The sequence below is a fragment of the Cupressus sempervirens genome, chromosome 9 (genome assembly GCF_028749045.1).
Source record: "Cupressus sempervirens isolate cs-2001-9-10 chromosome 9, ASM2874904v1, whole genome shotgun sequence".
Classification (NCBI taxonomy): Eukaryota; Viridiplantae; Streptophyta; class Pinopsida; order Cupressales; family Cupressaceae; genus Cupressus; species Cupressus sempervirens.
Window position 1 is genome coordinate 289,811,061 of NC_143126.1, and position 14,318 is coordinate 289,825,378.

The following is a 14,318-nucleotide window of genomic DNA, read 5'->3' on the forward strand; positions in this document are numbered from 1 at the left end:
AGTCTGGGAGGTGATCGGGGCCACCCTTAAACATCACACACTAAGCTTTGACTGCTTAGGTGTGATGTGGGCCCTTCTTTTTGTGCTGCTGTGGAGCTCTCAGACATTTCCGTTTCTGTTCTCTTCTCTGTAGCAGTTATGTGACTCCTTACTGACTCCGTAGCAGTTCCAGTTCGAGTAACAGTCACTGCTACACTTTAATTTGAATTCAATTTTTGAACTCTCACAACCAATACTTTGCTAGCGCATGGGTTTGTGTCCAGACTTTTACTTGCTGACACCGCCACATCACCTTGGGACCCACTCCGCCAATTTTCAAGGTTTTTCGGCAAGGTGCTATGTCGCCATCGGAAAACCTTGCCATTTTCCAATGGTGCCATAGCACCTTGCAGGATTTTCTAACTTCTCGGCCTGAGAGTGAGAGCTTCCATGACGAGGGTCTCGGCCCCGTTTTGTCCAGATGGAAGGGCGAGTGTGAAAGCGGAGACCGATTCGATTCGTCCATGTGCAACAGAAAACTCATCGGAGCAAGATTCAATTTCACGGTGGGCTACAAATCGCATGTGGGCGAGGATTTCATATCTCCAAGAGACAGGCAAGGCCACGACACACATACTGCTTCTACTGCTGTCGGTTCCAGTGTAAGGGGGGCCAACTACAATGGCTTTGGCAAAGGAACGGCTATGGGGATCGCCCCTGCCGCGAGACTGGCTATTTATAAGGTTTGCTAGGGAGAGCAGGGTGACTGCGATGCGAGCGACATAGCTGATACAATGGAAAAAGCTTATTTGACAGGGTCCTTTAAATTTGAGTGAGGTCTTTGATGTGTGTAAGTGTTATTAAATGCACCATACTGAGCTTTCTTATCATACTGATAGGGTTTTGCAACATAAATCATGATAATCCATGGTAGCCACATCACATACAACATCATCAATGAATTTGGAACCAGATGCAAAAACATAGTGTAAGTATTTGTGATCTACAAAGATGAATCATTATCCTTCCACCCAATTGAATTTGGATGAGGATGTAGATTCATTGACAAATGAGGTTTATGTAAAGTAGACTTTGCAATTAATTTTTTTATGAGCCATTATTGGTGATACAATATACATAAATATCATTTATCAAATGAGCATGAGTGATAGATAAATTGTCACTTTCACCTAAGATTTTTTTTTTAAAGTATAAATCGTGTGATGACACATAGACATATCAATAAAATAAATATTTGAAGCATAATTATTAAGTTCAAACTTGTTTTGGTATCATAATTGATGATGTCAAATTGACACCTTAGAATGCTCAAATGCTATATAATCTCCTGTACATAGATAAATGTAAAAATTGAATTTCCATAATTTATACAAATTATAAAATGAAATAGCTATGAAAATTAGCATCTCTCAAGACTAATGAAATTCAAGTTGGTTTAATTATGAAGCAGATACATTCAAGGCTTGAGAAATTTTCTTTAAAATATAAGATCTAAGACACTCTACATATAATTTTTTGATCCTCTAAAAAGAATACAATATTTATTGAATTTTAAGAAATAAAATAGTTTCTTTACTAAATACACTAATAGATCATCCTTTGAAAGATTCACCAATTTGAGTTTTTGTTCTTTAGAAATATATATATAGTGGCTACTTTTTAATATATATGTGTCAATTTCTATAAATTTATAAAAACATATACACTTTCACCAAAATAGGACATGAGGACACTCATTAGAATTACACAAAATACTTGGAAAGAAAGAAAAGAAAAGAAAAACAATAATAAAGCTTCCTAAGTCGTAGATAAACACTAGAGGGAGGCTAAGGGGATTTCTAGTCATTTGGTTTTCACCATGAATTTGTGGGGTCCAATGCAATGTTGGGAATGGACTAACCCTTATCAATAGCTACTTCACCCTCCTCTTTAACTTTATCATCTTTGCACACAAATGGAATCTCTAGAGCCAATCCAAGGAGCTAGATAGAGGAGTTTGGTTATCCGATACCTTCTTTAATCACAACCTAATGAATTCCACAATGAAAAGATGGATTTAGAGGAGCTAGAGATTATTCACAATATTAGTGACACAAAGTATGGATAGATTGCAGGAAGAATTATTTTCCAAGGGGTACTTGCCCATAGTGTAATGGGTATGGTCTAGAGATCAAGAAGCTCTTGGTGGCGGAGAACCTCTAATCCCACATTATTGACTTAATCATGGGCCCAGAAGCATAAAATTGTTAGAAATACAAGTTGTAGTAAAATGTGAAATGTAAGTTTCAATAGAAATTTGAGAAATTATAACATCTTATCATTCCATAAAGAAAGATTAATCTCCACCTTAAAAGCATCCTAGATTTGGATATACTTAAAGGGGATGTAAGGCCAATCCCCTAAAAGAAACCAATACTAGGAAAAGGTTTTAGTCGAAAGGAACAAAATTGTCATGTATCTAAATTCACAAATTTTGAGGATGATAACAAAACTAGAAGAGGTGTTTGAAGGAATCTAGTTGCGTGTAGGATGATGACAATCCAAAATACCCATATACCAAAGGTGTAAACCCATAGGAAAGTATCAAAATGAATTTACAACATAAAATGATTTAAGATTAGGATCAATAATACCCAAGCATATATTTGGGGACCATTATTTCCATAAAAATAGGGGTGACTGCAAATACTGGCAGTGTTGAAGACTCAAAGAAGAAACCATGAGAAAGTTTATAGAAAGTAAATGGCAGATCAAATGCATCTTATATTTATAGAAAGTTATCTTAAGAGAGAAATTCTAGTACTTCAACAAACATTGAACAATATAAATACCAATGCTATGTAGCATAATAAAAGGTAGAGAAGAAATAACCATTTCAATATCTCTTGATGTCTCTATGAGAGCTTAAATTGGGTTGTGATAGCTTCCCAAAAGAAGAGATTCATAGTAGATCCAGAGAAATAGTCACAAAGGGTACAAGTATTATATTTTGAAATCACAAGAAATAAGAAATAAGAAAATGGATGAAGAGGAATCCCTTGAATTTGAATAAGAATACACTACTACATAATATATTGATTGCTAAAAAATATGATTTGAAGAAGCCGAGTTAGACCACCAAAGCTAAGGCTTGACAAAATGTAATGCCCCACCAAGGGATCCAAAGAATCAACCTAGAATTTCACTAAGTTTGGTAGCTTTTTTTTTTTTTTTTCCTTAAACATGAAAGTAAATACCACATATAACTCATGCACAATAACGGAAGCAATAGTAATGTCCATCTGAAATTAAACATATCATACATAACAGATTACATTCTTTAAGATCCCTTAACGTTGAATTACATACATGAATCCATCTAGTACAACATCCACATGAAATAATAATGATAAGTCCAATGTTTATTCATTACATTTCAAATACTCCATCATCCACTGTACATGCCACAGGGTATGACAAGCTCAAAGAATATACATACATAGAATAAGGTACATCATCCTATTCTAATCCATGATACATCAAATTAAAGATACTCACATGATACATCATCATAGAAGACATATACATCCATCATAAAGATCAAACATAATAAACTAAGAGCACAGTTCCTCCCAACCGTTAATAGCATCATTAGACCATCGTGGGTCCTAGCCATCCCTCCGTGCGTAACATTCCGAATCACCGAAGAGATCATCGGTATTAACATAGTAGGAATGTCACTCCTAACATATACAACATCATATGTAGAAAGTAATCTAACATGCAAATATAAGCATAAGATAACATTTAGTCCTCAGCATATTGTCATTTAGTGACCATTACCTTAGAAACACGAGAGAGCTTTAATTTTGCAAAAGGAACATTATCTTCAACTACAATTCCATTTTAGGAAAACCAAGTCTCCATATCAAGGACCCAACTATGGAGCACAATAAGATGTTGAGATTCATCATGGATTTTTATTTAGTAACTTATTGAAGCCTCTTCTAGGAGCATAAAGCTACTAAATTACTATATCATCACACTGACAAGTTCAACAACTCTCTCAGCTAAAAATTCAAACATATTATTATGATTTAAATCCAATCAAATAATTTAAGCCTCCCAATAATATAGAAGTAAGAAATCTAATCAGTAGCTTAAGAAGAGATTTGGAGACAAAAGAACAAAGATTTATTGATAAATGGTGCTCCCCTTAATACCATAAACTCATAACAAAAACAAAGAAACAATAGAAAATGCCATAACAAAATATGGACTTCTTATTTGTGTCGCAAATGCATAATTACAAAATCCATAACTACAATATGCTAGCCCACATGGGTGCCTTCATTATGGTAAATCTGCAAGACAAGTTGTGAACTATCACCTAGAGTTGTCATAGATAATGTTCAAGCCTTTCTTAAATAGGCAATTTTATGCCCCCCGGGAAGGTTCTAGATGTTCACACTTAATACCTAGGGCCGAAAAACCCTAACAATACATATAGAGTCGGCTGAATACATTTTTGATAAATTATTTTAGAAATTTCAGCAGCCCAACTTCGAAAAGCCATAACTCTTGAACCATTGCTCCGATTGGCTATTACAATCAATTTTTAGAAAAGTCAGCTTCTGATCTATAGGCTCAAAATGGCACAAGCACCCTTCCATCTTGTTTTTAAACCTAATCTTGGCACTCGAAGGCCTCCAATAGAGAGCCTGAAGGTTTTTTTGCAAAATTTTCCACTGAAAATCTACAATAGCATCTCTCGTACTTAAGTTGAACCTTCATGTACAAAATGAGAACATTCCGAGCTGATATGAAAAACTTACTAAAAATAGCAAGTTCCCACAAATAGTAACCACCCTGTCTACCGATCCTGATTAAAATAGAAAAGACTGAAAATGAAATATTTTTGGGTGATGCAAGATTACTCTTACAGCCAAGATGCTCTTGCATCACTTATACAAAATTAAATTGCAATATTCTCTACAAAATAACATTACAAAGCTTGCACTCCAATATGCCTCTATGTGAGGTAAAGATATATTTACATAAGCAAGTAATATGATTTATTTGGATGAGTTAGAATAACTTACATATTTCACATGAACAACCAAATATAAGAAAAATTAACAAATAGAGTAACAATATACTAAGTTATGCTAGCCTACTAAAACTATGAAACTAACATTTTAGTTTCACTATTGAGTTTTTATTTTTGACATTTACATAGGAGGAATAAAACTAATAAAAATAGTCCCTAGCTAATAACTTGCAATATATCCTATGCACCCTCTGAATCATCATTTAGTTTATTATAGAAATAATACAATTAGTTTTATATAAAGTATCCTTCAATTTGAACTTTGAATGAGTATAAAATAATCTTCCAACATTCCATGATAAAATATTACAATTTATGAAAAAAAAATTAAGGGTAGGATCTCCATCTTGTGGTAACACTCCAAATCGATTAGCTGCATAAAAACTATGTTCATTATTTCATCTATCATTTACAAGATGATAGGTGGGGGTCTTAATATTTGTCTACGATTGGGAGATTCATTATTATATCTATAATTTGAGACTTGAGATTGAAGTTCTCAGCCTTTTTCTAATAATAGGAGGAGAAATGAATTTATATAGTAATTTCAGCAAAACTTGAGAGTGCATGTTATTAGGTTGTTTGGGTAAGTATACAAAATTGTGGTTCCTAAAGTTGGGTACAAGTGGCCTCTTTTATTCTAGAATCAGAAATTTCTAAATTTCTATAAGTATTTGAAGATGTTACACTCAAAATTTGATGATATAACAAAAATAAAAGTAACTTAGTCCTTTGAATCTAGTTTCTAAACTACTAAGTTTTTTTTTTTTTTTTTCTGAAATGGTTTATTTTTAGGCTCTCAAAAAAGGGGACCATAAAAAGTGGTGCTATTTTTGAAGAAAAACATAACATAGTTAACTAAACAAACAAACAAAAATCTATGTTAAAGATGAGCTCAATCTTGATATATTCCTAAATTAGATCCAAGAGTTTGATAAGTACTTTGAGATCAATGACATGAACAAAGATTATCCAAATAGAGAAAAAAATTGTCTCCAAGTTGAATTTGCATGCAATATTATGGTGGGAAATGTGCAAATTTTGAGAACATAGAGAAAAGTAGAACTTCGGCCTAAGATGTTAAGATGTCTAAGAGCTTAATTCTTGTCCTTGCATAATGATTATGTATTGCATGGGTGAGCTCTTTAAAGAATAGATGTGAAGATGATGTGGAAAAATAATGAAATAAAAGTATAAAAACTTAGGCCTTGGTATTAATGAGTAGGGTTTTAAAAATCCTATTCATAATTCTAGCCTCTTGAAGATTATCTTTTTGTATATTCATGTCCTTTCCACTATGATGATTCTCACAATATTATCAATTGTTTTCATTTTTATTATACCCTTGAGATGTTCCAATTTCTACATAATTTCACTTAGTCCCACTTATTCTTTTCTTTCTCATAGATCCTTTCTTCTTCCTATACATAAGCATTTTTTGAAATATTATGTGGGAAGCATATTTTATTGTCTCTTCTTGATTTAATCTTTTATTCTCTTATTTAATGATGTTTTATCTCTATAGTTATCTCTATATGTTGCCTCTCTTTGCATTTCATGAGTGTTTATTTCTTTCTTCTTCATATTGCTTATGTTTATAAGATGTTTAGATGTTATAATGTCTCTTTCCCTTTATAATGTCTCTTTCCATGTAAACAATAGATGTTGAGCATGTTCAGGTGCAGAGCCAATCTAAATTTTAGTAGTGCCGAGCATCAGTATCAACAAGTGCCGAGTAATACAAAATTGATCATATTTGGTGTTAAGTGTTTTTCATGCATGTTTTTACTTTCCATGTTATTTTAATATCTCTCATTGATGCAGAGGTGGTGGATGGTAACCTCCTTGATCATATCAGACAACAATCTACTTCAAAATGTAACAACTTCTTCTTTACAAAATTCCCCTCAAGGCCTCCTTTCTAGGCTACCCAAGTACACCTAGTGCCTTCCAAACATCATATCTTTACACAAGACTTCAACCTTCATTTTAAATTCATAAAATGTCTTCTCATTCCCTACTTACCATTTCCCAACAACCCATTTGATCAGCACAACCAATCTTCTACCCAAGACTCACATTCAGCCTTTAAAGCTAGTAGCCTTTTCACATGGATCAACTTCCTTGAACCCGACCTTAGATCACAACTAGACATTGGTTCCCCTATCAATCTTAATGTTTTTAGACAACCTTACCTTCTCCCTAATACCCTATTCAACCTCTCTAGAAACTATCCAAGCATACCATACTCCTTTCATCCATTAAACACAACCTTGGAAAAAATTCTCATACCTTCTTGTTGTCTCCTGGATAGACCCGAAAATAGATATGTATAACTTTTGAACTAGACAATATTTTCTCAATATAACCATTGATATTCGGAATAATTTGGTCCCAAACAACATATAAAAATATGAGATAAATCCAACGGTGGGGTTTGGAGATATGACTGTCGCAACAGGACCCAATTTTCTGTGACAAAATCTCTCTCTCTGTGACTATCATAGACCCCTTTTCCACACTCAATCCTTCTCCAGACCACTCCAACTGATCAAATGCATCATTATGGATACATACAACAAAAATAAATCACCCCATATCCCCAACATTAAGGGAAGTCACTCCATGGTGACTGGTTCCAAATCAGAGCATGTTCTCTGTCAGCAAACTTCACTACAACCATTTGTAGTTCTTCACCCACTTCTTCTCAAATCCCCTACATAAGATAAGTATGAACCAAGAATATATTACATCTTCATCCTCTCCCACCAATCATAGGAATTACAGAGGGTGGGAGAGATTCAACATTCTAAGAACTTCAAAACAATAAAAGGTTGACTGTGTCTAATCAGTCACTGGTTTTGATACAACAATCTAATATTCTTCAACAAAAACTCAATGAAATGATAAGAAGAATGAAAGGGAGTGTGGGATACCACTGATTCCACATTCTACATCATTCCTACATTAATATCACATTGCAAACAATTACTACAACTCACTGTCTCATACTTGTACCGTGAATAAAGAGTAAATTGCAGAGAATAGACTTAGTTTTATTGATTAAAACTTCACTACAATACTTTTCTCGGTATCCACCATCTCTCCATACTATCTAATAACGCCTACATTCCCTCTATAAAGCCTTTCAAGGCCAGATATTCTCTACCCAACCATAAAAGTCAGTTAAATGACTGTTATAAGTTGGTTACAATTTAGCCTTTTAGGTACATTTTGACCATTTAATACCCTTAACCACTATGACAAGCTAAATATGTCAACTACAAAATGTCATCATAGATTCAATTACATTCAACTCTAGATATATCAAGACCATTTGTTGTTCATGAGTCTATATGACTCTCCTTTCATGCTTTTGCCAAGGTACCCTGCACCATACTCCCAAGGATCAAATCAATCCAAGTCTCTTTTGATTGGGTAATTTTCTTCCTCTTCCTCCATTCTTTTTCCACCTCTTGTTGAGGATCATCTATGTCAATGTAACCCTATACCTAAAAACAAGTATCATGTTCCAAGCACACACTCTTGCATTCTCTATCTCATAGATGTCTGCAACCTTAGTACTTGCATGGAGAACAATACAGAGTTCCTGCAAACCTGTCATAACAATGTTAGAAACAAAACCAATCAAATCTTTAACCAAAACAAATGCTTGGTGCCGCATTCCTTCATCTATTGTTGTCAGAACAAATAGAGGTAAAGAATATAGTTGTTGATGAATACCTAAAAAGAAGAACATTTGAAGATGAAGGTATGATATTGATTGGCGATATATTGTGCCCACTGAAAACAGGGCAAAAAATGGGTCAAACTTTTTTCTGAAAGGCCCAGGTGAATGAAGCTGATGAAATAACCACCAAGGATAAGGTGGAATGCAAAGGAAAAAGGAAAGAGGATGATGATAAATTTTAGAAAATAACAGAGGTTTTCAAGCATGAAGAAGGCAACATATTGATGATGAATGAAGAGAAGATGCATCAAGGAATGTGTACTCTAAATATGGAGATGAAATATTTCAATCTAGTGGATTGTTTTTGTATTCTTATTCTAATTTTGTTGCAGGTACATGGGGCTATGGTGGAAATGCCTAACATGGTGAAATTGTTGGAGTTTGGTAAAGGTTACATGCTAGAAAGCATATGCTACTATTTGTTGTTTCTATTGATTTGGCTTATGGGTACTATACCTAAAAGAAAGAGAAGAAGATCTAGGAAGAAATCCAAGGATGTAGACCTCAATAAGATGTATGAGAACATTAAAAACAAGTCTGAAAAGGTGGATTCAAACATCGATCAGCACATGAAGAAGGAGAGGACAGTCATGAAGAGTTTCAAGGGAAAAGAGGATACAAGGTGTCTACAAGACAAGTACAAATGCATAGGGAAGAAGCATACATTTCCAAAATATGGAGATACATTTTCTAATGCTTATTTTTCAGGTGCACAGTTCCTTAGGGACTGGGAAACATTTGAAGTCAGGGAGTATGGTGCAGGAACACCAGGGCTGAGGACAAAGACCTAAAAGGAACTGAGATCACTGAATAGATTCTAAGAGGAAGGGTGATCCCACAATAATGGGTTCCACTTTTTGACCAATTTTGACACTGAAATCAATATTTTTGCAACAAACATCACATTCAAGTGACTATATCTCCAAAACTATAAATAATTTCAAGATGACATAAACTAGTGATTTTGAGTACTTTGTTCCTACCTTGTAACCATATTTTTTAATCTAAAAAAAAAATTTATTTATGTCAATTTTTTTTATCTCCTCCAAAAAGTGGTACATAATAAAATTCAATATTTTAAAAAGTGACAGTCCGCTTGACACACATAACTTTTTTTTCTAGAAATGATAATGAAGTAATTCTTTCAGCGTTGGATTTGTGACATCAATATCCAGTGTCTGCATTTGGTTTGATTTATTTTTGTTGAATATTGTATAGTTTATGAAGTTTTGAAGTGACATGAACCGTAATTCAGACATACGTTCCATTTGACACAAATAATTTGAAGTTAATTTATCATAAACCATTTTTTTTTTTTGAATAGAAAGGTATCTCAATAAGCCAGTGCCTCCATATTTTTCAAAAAAAATTTGACCTAATTTACTAATTTTCCCGAGGTGTCAAATTCGATTGATGTTCAATCAATAATGAACCTATAATGAGTTAAACTCATATTTGAAAGTCTTAATGATTAAATTATGTAATAAAATTATAGTTGTTGGAAAGCTTGCTCCGAGCATCACATTTTGACATTTTTTATTTTACAGTAGGAGATCATTCTCCTGCAATTATGGCAGTCAATAGAGCAAAAAAAGAAAAAAAAGAAAAAAAGGTTAAAATTTTTGTGATTTTGCATGTTCGTGTGAACATGGCATTCGTGCGAACACCTTTACCATGTTCGCGTGAATGTATGTTCGCGCGAACATGCAAATCATGTTTGCGCGAACATATATATCACATATGTTAAACTCAATTTCTCATTTTGCAATTTTTTTCATTTTTGTTCGTCCCACTAAAGTGGAACCCATTATTGTGGGTTCACCCGAAAGCAAAGGATGAACATGACCTTGAAGGGTCATTTGATGTAATAAGACCATATAATGGTCCTTTAATAATGTTTTGATAGTGCTTTGATAATTTTGTATTAAGATCAATTATGTAAGCGTTAATGGCATTTGGGGGGATAGTATAGGTCTAAATATGAGGATTGAATTCCTAAGAGGATATTTAGAAGGCATTTAAATAATAAATGCAAATATACCATGTATGGGTTGAGTTGACAAGGGTAGTCAGCAACTTGACAACTTTTATAAACTTGCAAATTGTAAACAAACAGTTTTAGACTGTTGTAGGGAGTTGGGAGTTGGTTATTTGGGTTGTTATCAGTTTGTGGGAGTGTAGAGGATCCATATAATGAGGATCCACGTGAGTATGAAGGTAGGGAAAGTGGAAAGGAGTTTAAGAGGTTTTGTTGTGTTGAAGAGGCAATGTAATGCAGTTTTTAATTCAATAAACTTTAATTCTCTGCAAACTTGATAGTTTCTATTATGAGGGTACAGTCAGCCCTTTTGTGGTTGAAAATTATTCATTTCAATGTGAATTTGATTAGAAATGGAGTAATACATTTTTGGTTTAAAGCATTATTCATTTCATGTGTTATTTCCATTTTTTTGTGAAGATTTAAAGGCAAAGAACGTCAATTAGTTTTGACTGTCCCAAATAGAGAATCAAGTGCAATCAACATTTTGCTTTGAACACACCATGAATGGATAGGGCCTCCTCACTTACTGTGATTAATGTGACTATGGGGAGAGCCCATTGCATGTATTATCTATGTCATTAAGTCTTTTATGCAGGGATGACAAGAGGATTGAGAAATGGATCAGTCACTGAAGAGAATGCTGATTGAAGGGATGACTATCATTGAAAATTTCAGTCCTAGTGCGGGGGACATATCTCTAAATTGAACTGTTGGATCGGACCAAGATTTGGATGTGTTGGAGAGGACCAAGTTAAAGATCAAATATTTTAGTTATAACTACAAGTTTAAAGAATTCATAAGAAAGTATACAAAAATTGAAATGAAGCACTCAGATTCCCATGTTTAGTCCAATGTTTAGACAAACAAATTTCAATTCAGAGAGCCATGTACCATGTATCCAATATACCCTACAACCAAATATTGAAACTTTAGATTTATAAGTTACTACTTCCATTTAGACAAACAAATTGCAGAAAACCACACATATTCTCTCTACAAGATATTCAAAAGTTTGTCTACATCTTTTTCATGAAACAGGGTTTCCCAAAAAGAAAAAAGCATATATGACAGTTGAATAAAATATTTAATAGAAAGGATTGAAATATTATTAGAGACAGATGCATGCACTAGATATTCAACAGAAAAGATTAAATATTATTAAAAACGTTTCCCAAGTATGAGAAAATTGAAATTCAGATAGGTATCCCATGTAGCTCACAGCCGAACTATGAAAATAGTATCATGTACCCCACATATCATGTACAGACCTAAATAGCTTTTTTATGAAAATTGGGCATTTTCAGAAATCTTGCTTAAAATCAAAATTGAGATTTGTCCAGATCATCAAAATAAGGATGTTGCATTGCCTTTTTGGCTGAGATTCTCTTGGATGGTTCATAAATCAACATTTTTTGCAAGAAGATACATATTATTTTTTGTTATTTTACTTGCATGTATACAAAGTTGATTGAAATGGAATGAAAATAGGACAAAAATAGGTGATATTGAAATAAAAATGGATGGAAATAAAATCTTGTGTTCTTATAATAGTATCTTGGACGATTTCAAACATGTGTGTAACCATATCAAAATCATGTTCATTGATCTACATTTGTTCCTCATCTCATTCATTTTCCCTATCAAGATCATCAAACCAATTTCGACGCTTGCGATTTTGTGGCAATGGTGGGAACATAGGCATTCTCCTTGAAATACTTGATCTTCTCCTTACATTCATGCACTCAATCAAGTCTCTTTGTCGATGAATAGTGTGACCAAACCCATCTTGTACAATGTGAAATGGATTTGCACTTGGATGGTCTAATCCAAGTTGGGATGAGACATGTCTACTCTCAAGCTTATTTGACAAGTCCTTTAAATTCTTATTAATGAAAGTAAGTGTTGCCAAATCAGACGCGTGAGTTGAAATTTCTTGTAACTTGTCCAACTCTTGTGTTATTTGTAGCCTCATTTCTTTTAGTGCAGTTTCACCTCTATTTCCAGTAGTCTACAAAAATAAAGCAAACATATTTTAGAAATTATATAACCAAATAATCAAAATTGGAACAACAAAGATATGGTTATAAATTCACCTGTATGGGCATAGAAGAATCCTCCAAGGGTTGGCAATTTTCATTATTTACAATCTCTTCAAATTCATCGGTTACCTACATTCATATTGCAAAACATTTAAAAAATTTAAAACACGTAGTTTGCAAATAATTGTATATCAATATAATAAAATACTCAATGTTTTTTAAGTACCAAATAATTAGAGAGATTGTTGGAGCATCCTTCTTCTATAGAACCAATTGTATTGGAAATATTATCAATGTCTACATCCAAGTTGTTAGATAGATGTTGCCTTTGTCTCTCTTTCGTCAAGTTAACCTTCATCACATGCTTACACATGTATCCTTGTATCAAAAATTTGCAAGAGCACATAGATAGACTAGGTGAAGAGCTATACACTTCATATCGAAAATTGGGATTGCTTTCACTTGTCACCCATGCTATGTGATCATTAGTGTCATTGAATATAACATGCTCATCTGGAATTTTCATAGCCCAAACCCAAGATGTATTTTCAAATTTTTCAATATCAAAGTTCCTATAGAAACCATGTTTTTTACTGACTTGCACCCACCAATAATAGACATAAACATGTGTTGAAAGTTGATATACCAACCAATCAACACAACGATTTGTAGCACGCTCAATTGTTTTCAAGAATTGTCTCTTTAAGTGTGAATGGTAAGACTCTATGGCACCATTTGTCTCTTGTCCTACATGTTTAAGTGTATGGAAAAATCTAGCCCACATACTCAATCTATTAGACCATCGTCCCTTAAAATATTCAATGAATGAGGGCTGTGCATCTTTAAAGTCGTCAATAAAATTGTGAATCTCATTCTTTGCTAAATCCTCGCTTTTTGAATGATGCATGATAAATCCAAGTCTATCAAACATCTCTTGTCTAATTGCATTATCTTTGACCTTTGCAATCAAGTTCTTTAGCCACGCACATCTAACATGCCAAGTGCACAGATATACATCACACTGAAAAACTTCTCTGCATCATAAATACTTTCACTCAGTGTCAAATTTTATATTATAGGAGGCATTGAAATATTTTAAAAAATTAAAAAGGGATAAATGATTAAAAAAATATACCTAATAGCTTTGATCTCAGCAGTTGCATCATCCACCATGAATGCATTTAGTTTCCAATTAATATTCTTCAAGTGAGCTCGTTGAAGAAGAATGTGCATCCAATATGTGATATCATGTGCACAAGATCTGGACATAATAATCCATGCCACAGGTACCCCCATATGCTTTGAGTCGAATGCAAGCATTGTATACAATTGAAACTATCATAAGATATCAGCATAATGTATCAATACTATACTTTAACTGTAAATATTTCGAAGTTA